General features: G+C 38.5%; 1 long non-coding RNA gene across 1 annotated transcript; it reads left to right on the top strand.

Moving 5' to 3' along the window:
- Nucleotides 1-1,661: 1,661 nt before the first annotated feature.
- LOC146309391 (uncharacterized) lies at nucleotides 1,662-3,449 on the top strand. Its single transcript, XR_014772473.1, has 4 exons — nucleotides 1,662-1,796; nucleotides 2,057-2,146; nucleotides 2,242-2,519; nucleotides 2,618-3,449. It is a non-coding gene; the product is annotated as an uncharacterized LOC146309391 (long non-coding RNA).
- Nucleotides 3,450-12,736: the final 9,287 nt, after the last annotated feature.

Here is a 12,736-nt window from a genome sequence, read left to right as displayed (position 1 = left end):
GCTTTTGTGAAAAACAGAGAGACAGAAAAAGAGGAAGTGCATTTGACTTGGTAGAGTATAACATTTTCATGAACATGCTTTTTCTCTGATTACAGTCAGTCAAAGTAAGTTTTTTTTGTTTTGTTTTGTTTTAAATCCCAACAGACTTCACTTGCCCATGCTGTCATTAAAGGGCAGCTTTTTAACTACTCACCTGAAGTGATTCACATGGACAACCACTCGGTCACCACGAGACACTGCCAGGACCTGAACATAACATATATGTTTGATGCTGTGAGTTTACCTCTATTTTTGTTATGCACTTATTTGAAACGAATGAATAAAAGTTGGGAAATGTGAAATACGTCCTCAACACTCTCACTATATGGACTTTGTATCTTTACTTTTAAGGGAACGCGCTCTGTCAAAGAGATCTGTGTGGATTTTAAGATGACTGGTAAGCAGATGTTATGAATAACTGATTTAGGGCTGAAAGGATTCCTCTAGTAACTGAGTAACTCGAGTAATTCGATTACTAAAATAAATAAAACACCATATTCACTGAGCCACAGTCACTGAAACACTGATCACTGACCTGCTGTGATGGAAAAAGTACTCAGATCCTTTACTTCAGTAAAAGCATTAATGTAAACCCAGTTACAAGTAAAAACCTTGTGTTTAATTGATTTCTTTTTTGAAAAATCAACATTTGTGTTGCTTTTGTTGCACTTTAATGGTACTCTCATTGGCACTAAATACCTGACCTGCAAACTCATACGAGGAGAAAAAGGTGACATGTTGGTAAACTGATCCTCTGTAGGGGGTCTTGGAGCATCCTGCTCCACAAGATGTCCTGATTTTAACATGTCAGTGAAGCAGTGTGATGACTGTTTCAGTTAAAAGAGTGACCTACATCTTCTGTTCGTTGTTTTTACAGACATTAATACTTTTACTTTTACTTTCGCACTTCAGTAAAAAGTAAAAAGTTCTGAGCAAGGTTCTACAGTAAAAGTAAAGTTACTTTACTTAATACTTTTACTTTAGCAATTTATAGTTGTTCATTTCAGAGACCTGTCTTATTTTCACTTTTTTTTTAAATTACCATTGCTCTTAAATAAAGCAAAAGTAATGTAATAGAAAAAACTGCAGAATGCACAATACTTCTTATCAGATTACTTGATTAATTGCCAGAAAAATCAACAGATTACTCAGTTACTAAAAGAATCAATAGCTGCTGCCCTAAACTGATTTATTATTATCTTACCTTTGATTATAAATACATACATAAGATTTATATCAAATCCATGATAAACACAATTATCCCACCTCTTTCCTTAAGAAGAGAATATGGCGCTCGAGTTACTGCCGGGAACATCACCGGGCCTCATCAGTGAGTGGAGGTTTATTCTGCTATTCTAGTGCCTCAGAAGTTATGTTAGCAATATCATTAATTCGCTGTAAAATACCTCCGATTAGTATTTGATGATAAACATTTTTTTCTTTTTGTCTTTCACGCAGGCGTTGAGGTCATCGGGATCGGGATCGGGATTGTGATTGTGATTGTGATTGTGATTGTGATTCTTTCGTGTTTCCTGTCTTGGAAAAGGTAAAAGAAGTGAGCTCTATTCTTTTTGCAGTAACTAACAACTGTTATTTACGCAGTGTCTTGCATGGACTCAGAAATGTTTGTTTGTTGTTTGTGTCAGGACGCAGCAGGTTGAGATGGCAGGAAGCACCAGTTTTTTGAGATACCTTCTGACTTGTGCTGGTCTCTGGAACGGGATTTCACAGCCACAGACGGGAAGTGAAGAAATTGGGTCAGTCTTAATATTAATGAACATTTCAGCTGCCACTGTTCGTTTGAGCACACATAAATGCATTTCTGTCATTAAGTCACAATTAGTTAAATCCTCTTCAGTGCATATTGATATCTACATGTAGATGGCCACTGACTTTTTATAAGAGGGAAAAAATTCCCTGCTTAAAGTTTAAAACATGTTTATTGGAATAAATATTGGAAGTGAACTGATGTAAAATTACTTGATTGACAATAAAGAAACATAAGAATTTCTTTCAGGCTGAGGGAAATGCCATCTGAGCCTGATCCACGTGGAAGTGGTGAAGAAGATGAGCAAGTTGATGCACTTCAAAGTGTCACTGTTGACAGGTTAGACTGTTTGTCAAAAGAATTAAAGTGTGATTTTTAAATAACAACTGGAAGGCTAGACGGTAATCCGCTAAAAGCTACTTTTGTCTCCTTAGTATTGATCCTCCGGCTGATGGCAACATTCCTGAGTCTCTCAGTCTGGACCACAACCTGAGCAACGGACAAATCCAGCCATCTACAAAGTGAGAAGGAGAATTGTTTCCTTTTTCTGGTGCCTGTAGTTTATTCTGCTTTGAAGTTTTGGATGAAGTATCCCTTTAATCAGGGCAGGTGTAAATGAGATTTCTTTGAAGATATTCAGTGCCATTCTGATATAATATTTGTTTTGCAGTGGAGAAATAAGGAGAGCGCCTGATCTTCAAGCCATGAACAGGTAAACTTTTCCATATCGCATATGGTATTATATAGGTATAGATATAGGTACTGTCAGTGTGTTTATTTTTTAATAATTACTGTTCATTTCTTCCACAGGAACCAGAGGGATGATCCAGGAGGAGTAAATGACAACAAAGGAAAAGACACTGTTTGGTAAGTCTGTAGTGTCACAATTGATTTAACTGTACATACTGTAATAGAGTTTTACCTTTTTGTAATGAATTCATGGCTCTTTTAAGACCAGAGATGAGAATATGTGCTATTGAAGATAACTATGTATAATATTGTCTCCAACAGCATCCTCAGTATTTGAGAAATATTTATTACAAACCCCAATTCCCCAAAAAGTTGGGACGTTGTTTAAAACTTAAATAAAAACAGAATGCAACGATGTGCAAAAAACCTCTTGACCTATATTGAACTGAATACAGAACAAAGACAAGATATTTAATGTTCAAACTAATTAACTTTATTGTTTTTTGTAAATATACACTCATTCTGACAGGGTTTTCCAGTATAATACATCACATTTTCCTTTAACTACACTCAGTAAACATTTGGGAATGGAGGACACTAATTGTTGATGTCTAGTACCTTAAGTCTGAAGACATGTCGTTGTGACATGTGCATAATGTGTCTTGGCATTGTCTTGCTTGCATATGTTGCTACAAAGCCTGTATGCACCTGTCAGCATTAATGGGGCCTGCACAGATGTGGCAGTTACCCATGATACCATGGGCACTACCACGCACCCATACCATCACAAATGCTGGCTTTTGAAAATTTGAAATGTGGGCTCATCAGACCACAGCAAGTCTTAACTACTTGTAGATGCAGTGAGAAACTGTGTTGTAGATGGTGATATCACTAAATTCCTAATACTTTTGTGTCGAGAAACGTTCTTAAACTGCTGGACTATTTGCCCAAGTAGTTTGCCCATTCTCATTAATACCCAATCTTCTCAATCTACCAATTAACCCGTTTACCTGTGTTTTGTTGCCTCTGTCGCCACTTTTTTAAAACTTGTTGCGAGCACAAATTCAGAATGAGTGTAAATTTTCCAAGAACAATGAAGCTCATCAGTTTGAACATTAGATATCTTGTCTTTGTATTGTATTCAGTTGAATACAAGTCAAGAAGTGTTTGTAATCATTGCATACGGATTTTATTATACACCACATCCTAACTTTTTTCAAATTGGGTTTATAATTATTTTACAGCAACCCACAGGTTATGTTCATCTGCTGTTAAGGATGTTTGCAAAATATTTAAAAAAAAAAGATTAAAAATATGTTTTGACGAAAAATGGGGTGCAAGCTATGAATGTGCAGGTGAGATGCATTAAGCAGCACATTGCTCAGATGATAATTTTGTCAATCGCACAAAAAGATGCTCAAAATCAGAGAAAAAAGACATAATGGAAAACAATATAACACACACACGTACACAAAAAGCAAAACTAGACAGAACATACTGTAACCGTGTCACTGCATGCACTGCTTCACTCCAGCTGTTCACTGATTATGACTGTGAATTCTCCTCCAGGATCACGGAGATGTCCAATGGATGGACTGATCCCAAAGATCATGAGAGCGAAAGACAACCTCTGCTGTCGACCCAGAGGTGAGACTACTGCCTCGTGTTCTCTGTCACTCTGCACTCTTAACTCTGCCCAAAGAGCCGAATCCTCTGTCCCTTTCCAATCTCCAGTCTCCTTCATGCCTTCTTTCATTTTGCTGCTGTTTGGACAGCTGTCAGGGGGAAGTTTATGAAACCCCCCTCAGCCCCGTCCTAAATCTGAAGGGCCAATCAGAACTTCAGAACTTGACGTCTGCTCTGAAAGTGAGCATAAACCAAGCTTTGCTGCAGAGGCTCATGTCTATTCCCTGTTGTTTCTGTCTTCAGACCTGCCGGCCAGACTTCTGACATGACAGGTGAAGCTACAGACTTGGTGAACAAGCGCGGGTCTGACCCTGACCAGATCAGCAGGTGCTCTATGGCACCAGTAAGTACAAAACTTTTGAGCTTTTTTTTTTTATCTGTTCTAATTTTTATTATTTATTTTAAATGCTTTTGTCATCTTGTTTTTCTTTGACTTGGCATTTTCTTTCTTTGCTGCAGGACGCTGATGTGGAGTCAACGTCCAACATGAACTACTGTGCACATAGTGGATAAGCATAACAATAACAATAATTCTAACCTATATTATATTATATTATATTATATTATATTATATTATATTATATTATATTATATTGATTGTATTACATTTTATTATATTATATCATCTTTTATTATATACAACATATATACACAGTCAGGGTATGTGGTACATTTACTGGCAGCTCCTTTGAGATCAAGTCCAGAACTTTTGTTTAAATAATCATATCCTTCCACGATGCTTCTCTCTCTGATGCAAATACTTTCTTTTTCACAATATTAGAAGATTTTTCACTATATGTGCAGAATTCTATATAGTCACAACATCTTTAAATCATCCCAATGAAATAAGTTTTTCATCAGAGAAGAATAAGACAATCCCGGTGGAAACTGGTGTCGTCTCTTGGTTGCTTTCAGCCTACGAACTAAAATGGAAAAACCTTTTGTTTGTTTTGTTACTAAGATAGCTCAGTGCATGACTTGACCAAAGGATAGGGTGTACGACATGCCAGAAAAAGTACCACATACACAACTGTGATAATAATAATATAACTAATTAATTATTATTAATGCATTCACATTAATGCATTTATATAACATGTATAATGTACAGTATAAATACACACAATGATGTATTCATAAATTAAACAACTATATATTATATAAAATGTTCTATATAAGTGGTTCTCAAATGAGGGTCTGAGGACCCCCAGGGGTGCTTGAGGGTCCTCAGCAAGAGTAATTTATTTTCCCTATAATTCCATCTGTAAGTAACACAATGACAGAATGAATGACTGTTAATTATTAACTATAACTAGAATTATTACCCAAAGCATGACAGTCTGTATTAAAATTACAGAGGAAAGATGGTACACTTTATGTAATAAAAATATTATCAGACTGTCAGTTTAGGTGTCCTTGACATGAAAACATTTGAGAACCACTGTTTTGTATTATGCTACACTGCATTATAAAGTCTGATTTTAATGAGATAATGCAGAATAAATAATTCAGTATGTTTTTTTTTCTTCTCTACAACATGTAATCATTATCACTGCATAATCAAGCCACATGTTTATTCTTATCACCTGAATCATAACGCTGTTTTCTGATAACTTAAATGTTGCCCTGTATTATTCAGTGTGCTTGCTTTACAATCCGTATATGCAAATTCAGAGTTGAGAGACAGTGATTATTTTTCTTGAATTGCTTACAGTATATACTCAGTTATCTTATTTTTGCTTTGCTTTTTGCTGTAATCAAACATTTTTAATAAAGTAATAATAGCAGTATCTATATTAGAAATTATTAATTGCTGTCATGAATTTTGAAATAAATTTTTCACTCCAGCCTGGATTTCACTGACTGGTCATTTTTTTACCTTAGTTTCTCAACTACTGAAGGTGACTGGAGTAACAATTTTACACCACAAGGGGGCAGTAAATAGTCATGTAATAGTCACTAGACAACACTGTGGTACACTGTTAATATACTGTAATTACACCACTTATTACTTTTGTAGAGTGGTGCAAACACAATTAATGTGTATTATTTAAAAATTACTAATTGTTTACATCTACTATAAATATATATATATATATATATATATATATATATATATATATATATATATATAGTGTTATACATATATATATATATATTACAGAACTGTTGTGTGATTGTAGTCAGTCTCTGTGTTTGGTTTGATCTCTGTTTTCTAGTATAAGGCTCTGATTTATTAATCACACAATGACGGGACAGTAAGTACATTACAAATCATCATTTGATGTAATTTAAGTGTTGTATGTTACAGTACTTAAAAGATTTGTTTCCCCCGTGGCCTGATGTATAATCACAGTTACACACAAACACAAAGGGGCTCTATATCTCCTGGGATCTGGTGATGGATATTATCAATCGTGGTTAGTTAATGTCTGATTCTATTTTTGCTTCCCTAAATTTGCAATGACCTTGAAAAAAAAAACCTTTTTAAACCACTCAGAAGGACTGAGTATAACAGGAAGGAGAGTGTATTGGGGTTAGAGGGTTTGTTGCTCATGTCTGGTCTGTCGGTCTGTGAAAGTGTCAGTGTACCATCAGTGAAAAGAGGGTGATTGAATGGTCAAGGCCTCGCAGCCTCCCCTCTCAGGGAGTTTCACTGAGGGGACAGGAGTGAGGCGAGGGCTGGGCAGATGGGTGGATGGGTAGGGGGTGGGTCATCATACATGTACAGCGAACAGTATGACATGGTAAGAAGACGAGGTACGTGGGAGAGGCTGTAATTATGGATGAATCCTCTATGCTCTGATGCACATAATAATTAGATATTGACTAATTAGTTACCAATCACACTGCAACAGTTTTATGAGCAGTCAAGGAAACACAGCTCAGTGGGAGCTGAACACTGATCACACCACGTCGGGATAAGAAGGCTTAAGGGAAGCTTGATGGGCCGTAACAAGCCAGACACTTACAGTAGGTGTGTTAACCCTAACTGATCGCAATGTTTATGCTCACTCTGGAGTGCACTAAAGGTTGCCTACTGTTATGGCATAACAGACAGCTGCAAGCTCACAGTGTTGCATTCAAAAGTCAGTAAGCTGTATTCACACAGCAGTTATTAAGCGATTACATAAGGGATCACAGCACACTGTATGATTAATTAACCTTGACTGATGCTTTGTAAAACTGAATCCAACAGAGCAAGTATGCCCACAGGTCTGCATGTACATACAGATACATATGACATGGTTGACAGCATCACTGTAACTCGTCTCAATAACACCGACTCAGTGACACAAAGTCTTCGTTTTGTCCAGATTAGTATGGAACCAGTCCTCCTGACCTCCCCCAGTGTGTAAAGCTCTTACCAGCCCAAACACTAACACCAGATTGTACCAACAAAGATTAATTTAATCTAAGATTAGTTCTAATCTTCTAAAACTAGGTTTAAAATTAGTCCAGATTTAAAATTAAGCACAGCTCTGCTGCACAAGTCAAAACTAATCTCAGTTTAGTAGTCAGTAGTTTATTGATGTAAACCCAGGTTAAATAGATATGAATCGAGTTAAAAAGTTAAAAAGAGGGAGGGGACTAACACTCCCTGCTCTGCATTCCTTAACAAAACATGACAGTATTTGCTAGCTAGCTAAAAAGCAAAAAATTATATTGTTTACTAGCTAGCTAAAAATGTTATAATATTTACTAGTTAGCTAAAAAGTTAACAAAACTGAACATTGTTTATTAGCTAGTTATAAAGCTAGCTTGCTAAAAAGCTACCTAAAAGTTATATACATGTAAACGAACATGTAAAAAGTTACATTGTTCCCTAACTAAAAAGAAAAAAAAAAAATCAAATCAAAAGAAAATTAGTATCAATAAAGGATACATTTCAGTGCTGCTGGGTCCGAGTAACTATAAAAGAGGGGGTCAAACTGTTACCTTTCAGCTGCTCTGTATTCCTTAACAAAATGGTGTGTTGTTTCCTCACTAGCTAAAAAAGGTGGCTAGCCCACCCATAATGTCTCAGCAGAGAGTTATTCAGTCCATCTCAAAAAGGCAGCTATTTTAAAGCTAAACCTCCTCAAGTGTGCGGTAATACTGGATCACACTTTAACACTTATGGAGTTTTAAGTGTTGATGCTACAAATTAAATTTAATGTCAGTTTAGAGGAAACACTAAACTGAGGTTTAAAAAGATGTTCAAATTGAATCTTTCATTTAAAGGTTTGGTGCAACATTATTTAAAGTTAAATCATGATCTTGCATGATTGCTTGCTTTCTTCTGTGTCTCTTTGATCACTTTGTGTAGTATGCTTTGGACAGAGACCAGTATTTGACAGAATCATCATCCCAACCACCAGGTCAAATCTGCATATGCATGCATACAGTGTGTGGTTCAAAGGGGAGCTGACTCAGGAAGGGCCTGTGTTGCTTGGCTTCAGTCCTTTGGTTCCCATGGTACACAGATGAGCAGCACAATGCTGTTGTAACCTGCAGGACAACCCATGAATAAAACATAACTGCTGTATTAGTGCTTAAAGACGTCTTTTCATTTCCAGTTTGAATCACAAGGAGGTATACTGAAGTTTATATGCATATGCCACAGTGAAAAATTAATAATAACTTCCGTCTGCTGTTAAGCTTTTATCACACTGGCACATGCATAACCACACAAGCAATTACGGCGTACAACTACACACACACACACGCACACACACACACACACACACACCCCACAGCCGAGCCCCTTCAATAATTTCCCAGAGAAACCCTGAAGCATGAGCGGTATATATTTTCAATAGTTTTTTATTAATATGTGCTGATACAAGGTCGCTCTGACCTGCGATGACGCAAACACTCACAGAAAATCATCCCCTTTGGCCCAGACAGCTGTCAAAGCAATGACCGTGAGAAAAAAAAATCAAATAAAACATATGAACATCATTTCTTAAAGAAAACAGAATCAAGGTGTTATATTAACCTCAGTTTACAAACGTCTCAGTGGTACATGATAAATTATCCATGTCATAGAAAAATCACAGAAAGCTCTGGAAATGGTGCTAAATGTAGAACCCACATGGCACAATGTCAGTACTCATCGTCTCTACCAGTGTCTACAGCCTGCTATATGTTAAACACCAGCACCCAATCATTTATTCCCATAAATTTAACCATTTCGGGGATGTCCAATACTGCCCAGGTTCTACTGTTCTGAACTAATTAATACAGCCTTTAGCTGATACTCAGAATATCCCACTCACACCTGCTATAGCCAGCTAGTCTAACTCTGAGGATGGATACGATGGACACGTTTGACGCAGCATTTCCTGGCCTGTTCCATGGACAATCATGGGACAGAGATCAGTACGGCAATGGACAGGCACATGCAGGCACAGTTCAGCTCCTCCCCACTCTCAGAGACACGTGCACCCGGCGGTGGAAAAGGAAGAAAAGGAAAGAAATCATGCCTACAGATTCGGCCTGCTCCTGCAGTACGTGGATGGATGTTAACGAGTAAAAAGCAGATCAGTGTCATTCTCAATTTCAGTGTATAAAACTACCTACCCTGACTGAAGATGTATATTGTATACATGTCTGTGTCAGAAGATATGTTTGTTTTGGATTTGGACCTGGGGTCTCTGTGTAGAATGGGCTGGACAACACCATCCTACCCCCATGTTGGTCCCACCCTGTGCATCAGAGATGGCCTGAATTGCTGGCACAGCTCCATGGACACATATGCAACACAAAAGAGAAACAGCACAGTCCTCATCACTGGGTTTATGCCATACCCCTACATATGCGTAAAACTAATCTAAAAGTACTGTATAGCAGTCATGTGGACACGTAACAAGAGACCAATAACAAAATAGTACTACTTTATCATTGTTTACATTTGTTTTTTAAAAATCTCTATAGGAAAGTTCTGTCGTGTTTGCTAGCATGCTAAAAATCTCAATTTAATCGGCTGATGCGGCAGTGGATTCATTTTCACATTTTCTTAAGGAAGCTTCCATCAGGTCAGTGGTTCTCAACCTTTTTGAGTCATGGCACACCCTGAATAATCAGGTTGGTGTTCACAACCCCAACAAAAAAATTCAAAATGCAGAAAGTCAGGATGATAGGTCAGAAGCTTGGTGGGAGCTTGGGGCTCTGTTGGAAACGCTGGTGCTTTGCGTTTTTCAGTTGATGGTGCAGCTGTGCGACTTTCAGGTGACCCACCTTGAGAAACAGTCAGGAGCCATCGCTCCGTGGTAGTCGTTCCAAGTGATAGCTAGCAAAATTCAAGCTTCAGCTGCTTGTTAAAGGATGATACTGTGGCACAAATGCAGCAGTGTGGGTGTGTGTCACTTGGATCACTGTTAATTTGGGGGGCTGGCTACCAACGGCACATGAATTTATTTTTTATGTATTCATTTATTTCAATTTGGGTAAGCATCTTCATATTAATTAACTATATTTAACTTTGGTTTACACAACTAATCTTGGAGATTAGTTTTTAATTGTGCAACAGACCACTGCTTAATTTTTGTTATTTTTATGTTTTATTAAACTATGACTGTTAAACCCTGATTAGAACTAATCTTAGATTAAATTAATCTTTGTTGGTGCAACCAAGTCTCAATAAAAGCTATTCTAAGGTAAATTATAAACCTGGTTGGGCGATATAATCTAAAAACCATTCTCCAGTCTAAAATATGGCCCCCCATTTCCCATCATGCTTGCTGAATTGAGTCATTTGTAAAGTTTGCTATTTCATGTTCCAAAATGCATTTTTTTGAGTTATTGTTCCTGATGTTGAATGTCCTTAAGGGACTGCCTTCACTGAGAATATTTTATTTTTTTCTCCACAACCATCTGGCGACCCCCCTGGAAATGATCTCACGACCCCCTTGAGGATCCTGACTTCCTGGGTTGAGAACCACCGCATTAAGACCAGACAACAATCACCATCATCATCTTTCTCCCTTTACAGGCAGATTTATTTTATTCTCTGAACCAACTTGAGATCTGACATGCCAGCTTGATCAATTTCAACAATAAAGTGATAACCTCTGGACTGCAAACCACCAACAGAAAGCCCTCTGAAACAAAGCAGCACATCCATCTCCTTATCTGTGGATCCAGACCTGCACAATCTCACTGCTGACCCTCCTTTCTCACTGCCAATGGCTATGAATTTGTGACATCTGTGACATCTCTGCTGATGTTGTCCCTGCTCTGTTCCCTCTTGGGTCCATCTTTGCAGACATTATGACCCTCTGCTCCTCTGCTGCTGTTGCCCCAGCGGCTTCTCTGGCGTGATATCTGCCACATAAATCACTGGTAAGGAAAAAAAAAAAAAGGTCCGCATGTGAAAGGGTCAACTGCAAGTAAACGGACTGCAGGCCTGCTGGGACCTCCACTGTCTAATGATAGACTGAACAATGCCACAGCTCACTCTCCACTGACACTAAGCTGCAGGAGTGAGATGGCACTATGTCGAAGGTTGGGAGTCTCACCTTTTAAACAACTTCCCACCTAAGCACTACAGCACGTGTGCAGACTTGCCAGCGGCGTGGAATGGGGGCTGTGTTAAACATTTGCAATGAGGTGGACAGAAAAAGACAGACATGAGAGCGAGGGCGAGGTCACTGCAGTTAATAAGTACCCACAGTATTATTATTGTAATCAGAGGTTTTGAGAGGTTTGAATGGAGGAGAAACTCTCACTGTGTGAGCCTCCGTCCAACAGCGTGGGCCACAGATCTTGAATTTGTGACATCTGTGACATCTCTGCTGATGTTGTCCCCACTCTGTCACTTCTTGGGTCCATCTCTACAGACATAATGGCTTTCTGCTCCCCCTGCAACTGCGCTCCCAGTGTGATGCTCCACACAAATCACTGGTAAAGAAAGAAAAAAAAAAGGTCTGCGTGTGAAAGGGTCAACTGCGAGTAAACGGACTGTAGGCCTGCTGGGACCTCTGCTCTCTAATGATAGACTGAACAATGCCACAGCTCACTCTCCACTGACACTAAGCTGCAGGGGTGAGACGCCACTGTGTCGAAGGTTGGGCGTCCCACCTTTTAAACAACTTCCCACCAAAGCTCTGGAGCACACATGTCAGGTTTGCCAGCGGTGGGAAATGGGGACTGTGTTCAACATTTGCAGCAAGACAGAGAGGGAAAAAGAGAGCAGAAGCGAGAGCAAGGGTGAGTTCACTGCAGTAAATTAGTACCCACGGTGTTATTATTGTAATCAGAGGTTTGAAGGGCTCAGATTGGAGGAGAAACTCCCGTTGTGTGAGCCTCCGTCCAACAGCATGGGCCGTGGACCTTCAACTGTATAATCACTATCATTTACCACAGTGCAGCACTCCTCTGTTTATTGAGATATTAATCTGGGATAAACAAAGCTTTTGACAAAACAAATTAACACTCTCAAAGAAGTGCTGCACTAATGGAGTCCATTGAGATTGATATTAAAATGTGGATGAGACGTGGGGAGAGGGAGGAAAAGAAAAGGAGCTGGGAGGTGCTGGAAAAAAAAGAAGCAGGCCCAAGGTGACGCAC

Source organism: Lutjanus erythropterus, chromosome 19 (assembly GCF_056507025.1).
Source record: "Lutjanus erythropterus isolate fLutEry1 chromosome 19, fLutEry1.hap2, whole genome shotgun sequence".
Taxonomy (NCBI): domain Eukaryota; kingdom Metazoa; phylum Chordata; class Actinopteri; order Lutjaniformes; family Lutjanidae; genus Lutjanus; species Lutjanus erythropterus.
The sequence above is the reverse complement of the archived record's forward strand: the minus strand, read 5'-3'. Positions and strand labels throughout refer to the sequence as shown.